The sequence below is a fragment of the Orycteropus afer genome, unplaced genomic scaffold (assembly GCF_000298275.1).
Source record: "Orycteropus afer afer isolate SDZICR_OR568_19922 unplaced genomic scaffold, OryAfe1.0 scaffold00020, whole genome shotgun sequence".
In the NCBI taxonomy this organism is placed as follows: Eukaryota; Metazoa; Chordata; class Mammalia; order Tubulidentata; family Orycteropodidae; genus Orycteropus; species Orycteropus afer.
This window is the reverse complement of record NW_006921607.1, coordinates 7035468-7040089: the sequence shown is the minus strand read 5'-3', so window position 1 is coordinate 7040089 and position 4622 is coordinate 7035468. Positions and strand designations below refer to the sequence as shown.

At 50.0% G+C, this 4622-nt stretch overlaps 1 protein-coding gene across 1 annotated transcript in view; it reads right to left on the bottom strand.

Moving 5' to 3' along the window:
• HCK (HCK proto-oncogene, Src family tyrosine kinase) overlaps positions 1 to 3395 on the bottom strand; it is a 46295-nt gene extending 42900 nt beyond the window's left edge. Inside the window, exon 1 of the mRNA XM_007934536.2 lies at positions 3340 to 3395. The gene's annotated coding sequence lies outside the window, so the exon portion shown is untranslated. The remainder of the gene's footprint in view (positions 1 to 3339) is intronic.
• Between the last annotated feature and the right edge of the window lie 1227 nt (positions 3396 to 4622).

The following is a 4622-nucleotide window of genomic DNA, read 5'->3' as shown; positions in this document are numbered from 1 at the left end:
CCTACTTCCGTAGTGATACTGCCTCGGAAACCCAAGGAGGGGTCACTATGAGTCGGGGCCGACTCGACGGCACATAACAACAACAACAACAACACTAGGTGCCAGGCACAGAGAACAAAGTGGATGAAGATCCTTGGCCTTGTGCAGCGGAGAACAATGAGACCTGGGAGGTGAGCAGAGCCCAATTCTTCTCTTGTTTCTGTTACTGACTCCCTGATTCACCCTTCCAGGCCTAGTTTTCCTCTCCCCAAAAAGGGGAGGGAGCCAGGCGCCCCCTCTGGGAAGCCATCATTGGCATTGCTCTCAAGAACACATGTGCCCAAGGCCACAGGCCCAGAATGGTCCACGCAGCATTGTTTGGTGCAGTGAACACCTGGGAACAACCTGAAGGTCCATCAACAGGAAAATGAGAAACAATGTGGGTGGTCACTCTCTAGGACACTCCTTTGCGTTTAAAAGGAATGAAGGAGACTTTAGTTTCTTATGATGGATAGACCCTGACAACTTAGTGACAAGAAGGGAAGTGGGTGGGGGTGGAGAAATTGCAGAAGAATCTTACAATTAGATAACTTACGTAGATATGAAGAAAGAAAAGAAAATGTGTATTGTTTATGGATACATTACATATGTTGTTGTTGTTGTTATGTGCCGTCATTACATATATATGCAGTAAATTTATAAAAACAGGGGTTGGAAGCACTGTTATTTGTGACAGTGGTTGACTTGCAAGGGAGAGAACCAAGACTTGGAAGGATATAGAGTGATTCAATTTTATGCTACTTTTAGTGATTTTAAGGAGCTCTGGTGGCATAATTGTTAAAGCATTCAGCTGCTAACTAAAAGTTTGGTGGTTCGAACTCACCAATTTCACCACAGGAGAAAGGTGAGGCTTCCGTAAAGATTTACAGCCTTGGAAACCTTACGTTGTGTTGTTGTTGTACGCTGTCGAGTCAGACCCAACTCATAGCGACCCCCCCTTGGGTTTCCGAGGCATTATCTCTATGGAAGTAGATTGCCCAGTTCTTCCTTATAAGGAGTGGCTGGTGGGTTTGAACCGCCAGGCTTCTAGTTAGCAGTCAAATGCCTTAGGCACTATGCCAGTTGGATCGAGGCTATGGCAGTACAGTTATTGTTGTTGTTTTTAGTGATTTTATTAAAAACAACAACAACAGCAACAACTCTGAAACAAGCATGACAAAATGTTAACATTCAATAATTCTAGGCGGCGGTTTCCTGGGATATTTAACCTATCAGTTTCTTCACTTTTCTGCATTTTAAAGATCTCTACCCCTCACTCCTTAAAAAGGAATAGTGACAAGAAAGCTGTGGAATGGGGGAACTGATACTTATTGAGAGTTCTCTCTGTGCCAGCCATATGTTAGACCAGTAGTTCTTAAAGTGTGGTCCCCCAACCAGCAGCACCTGGGAATGCAAATTCTCTGCTGGCCTGCCCCACATCATTAAATCACAAACTCTGGGAGTGGGATCCAGCAATCTGTGTTTTAACAAGGCCTCCAGGTGATGTTGATGTATCTAAAGCTTGAGAACCACTGAGTTAGACCTTAAGGAGCTCTGGTAGCACAGTGTCTAAGCCATCTGACTGCTAATCAGGAGATTTGTGGTTCAAAGCCACCAGCCATTCTGTGGAAGGAAAACCAAAAACCAAACTCACTGCTGCTGAGTCAAATCTAACACATAGCCACCCCTCCTTGGGTTTCTGAGGCGGATCTCTACAGAAGTAGATTGCCCAATGTTCCTGTCAAGGAGAGGCTGGTGGGTTTGAACCACCAGCCCCACCAGCCTTCTGGTTAGCAGTCACCTTAGGCCACCAGAGCTTCCTAGTGGAAGGAAGACTGGACAATCTCCTTTTATAAAGATTTATCCCCTTGGAAACCCAGTGGGGGTCACAATGAGTTGGAATTGACTCAATGGTAGTGGATTTTTTTTTTGGGGGGTGTTTGGGTTAGACCTTAATAGCTATGACAATCCAACCACTAAACAACAACAAAAAAAGCCAAACCCACTGCCATCAAGTGGATTCCGACTCATAGTGACCTCCATTGGGTTTCCCAAGTGGTAAATCTGTGTGGAAGTGGATTGCCCTATCTTCCTTCCACAGAGTGGCTGGTGGGTTTGAATCTAAACACTAGTTGCTGTCAAATCGATTCCAACTGCAGCAACCCCATGTGTGTCAGAGTAGAACTACGCTGCAGAGAATTTTCAATGGCCGATTATTTTTCCCTTGTAGATCGTCAGGACTTCCTCCTGAGGCCCTCCTGGGTGGATTTGAACCCCCAACCTTTCAGTTAGCAGCTGGGCCCATGAACCATTTGTACCACCAGGGACCCCACAGCTATGACAGGGGTCAAATTAAGCCTGTTAGATACCTTCAGATAGTCTCTAAGAGCTTTCCCCATAGTAACTCAATTCAAGTCTCCAAAGAACCCTCCAATGTTCCCCAAGTAACCCACCACAGAAAGGCCAAATTTCCTGCTGGAGGTCCAACATGCAGTTTGCCCCCCAGGCCCTCTCCTTAACTCCTATACTAAGCAGTCACTTTTTCAGAGACAACAACCTCAGGTACATTGCCTCTCGCAAACTCTAGCTCACTGCAACCCTTCCAGGAAGGCACTGATAGCCCCACTTTACAGATGAGGAAACTGGAATTCAGAGAAATGAAGTGACTTGCCCAAGGTCTCACAAGAGTAAAGTGACCGGTAATATGTTGTGATCTGCCCAGAAGGTTCTGGGGTTTGATTCAAACGTGTTGGGGAACCTGGCCGTGTGGGGTAGGAAAGGGAGAGCCACAAGTTGGCCCAGCTGGTACCCAGCCTGGGTGTGGCTCTTAGGTCATGCCTCCACCCAGGTGCCCGTTTCCTCACAGGTCTGGGGCAGGGGACCTCGACTACTGCCAGCCCACTGGGACTCATTACCTACCCCCACCCCCACTAGGAACCCTAAAGGCCCTCCCCGCCCAGCTGCTCGTGGGAACCCCATCCCTCCCTTCCTTCTCTCGTTTTTTTTTTTTTTTTTGCAGAAGGGGAACCCTGACGGCAAGAGAAGTGGCTAGCGGCCTGAGCTTGCCCTCGCCTGGGGCTACAGGCTCCCAGCTGGCTGCTGACAGGTCCTGCCTCACCTGGGCACCCACCCATCCCCGTCGGTCCTCCATCTCACCGCCTTTAGGAGGCTCCCTCGACGCTCTCTACTTGTGTCCCTGCTCCTGGCTGCACCTACAGCCAATACTGCCCAAGCCCCTGGCTCCCTCCATTGCCCGAAGACTTCCAGGGCCGAGCTCACAGGCCCGGTGCCATCCCTCCCTCCACGGTTCGCAGCACTCACCTAGGCGCCCGCTCCTGCTCTCGCGGGCAGCCCGGATCCTCGCAACTGGAGCGCCCCCCCAGCTCAACAGCCCCCCGGATCCCGGGACACCCAAGCCTGGAGGAAAATGGAGTGACTTTCAAGAAGATGCTGGGGTGCCGCTTGGAGGGAGTTCGGTTCCGGGCCTTCTCCGACTCTTCTAGTGCTGAACCGGCTCGGTCCCCTCCCACTCGCCTCTGAGCCTGGGTGGGGCACAGGGGCTGGAACCCAGGACGCTGTGGCGCCCACAGGCCAAGTGGGTACATTAGCCCCGCCCCAGTGACGTTAACCCCGCCCCAAAGGAGTCTAACCCCTCCCCAAGAATTCTATCCGGCTCCCTGGGGATCCTAACCTCTCTTCACTCTTCCCAGGAGCCAAGATTTTTAATTCCGCCCACTGGAGGTTCTCCTAACACTGGCCTCAAGGTTCCTCACCCCACCCCCAAGGATTTTAACCCGTCCCCCAAATAACCTAACCCCATCTCCTCCTCCCAATATCCTAACAGCGCCTCTAATGTATTCTAATCCCTCCTGCGAATGAGCCTAACCCAGACTCCGAAGTATTCTAAACCCTGCCCCTGGGGCTTCTAACGCGCGCTCCAGAGAACCCTAAGCCGGTCCCCTCCTCCTAAAATCCTAACTCAGACAGCAGAGGAATTTTAATTTCACTTTTGAAGAATTTTTAACCTCACCTGTCAAACCTTCCTAATCCCTGCCTCCAAGAATTTTAACTCCTCTCTTTAAATGGGGAGCTCTGGTGGTGTAGTGCCTAAGGCCTTTGACTACTAACCAAAAGGTCCTTGGTTAAACCTACCAGCCACTCCTGGGAAGAAAGACTGGGCAATCTACTTCTATAGTGATACGGCCTGGGAAACCCAAGGAGGGGTCGCTATGAGTGGATCCGACCGGAGGACAGTGAGTTTGGTTGTTTTTGGTTTCTCTTCAAATGATTCTAACCCCGCCCTAAAGATTTAAAATCCTAACTCCAGGGATTTTAATCCAGCTTCTGAGTGATTCCCAGCCTTGTTCTAGAAGGATTTTAATGTGCTCCAAAGGGGGTCGCTAGGAGTCGGGATCCACTCTGGCAGTGAGCTTCTTTGGTTTTTGGTTTGCCTCAGGCTTCTAACCCCGCGCACCCAAAAATCCGTTCCCCAGGGCTCCTAACTCCACCTATAGAAGGATTCGAATCTCTCTTTTCAAAGACTCTAACTCGGTCTGGGAAGTGTTCCCGAAGTGTTCTAACCCCACTCGTCTCTCCAGCAGTAT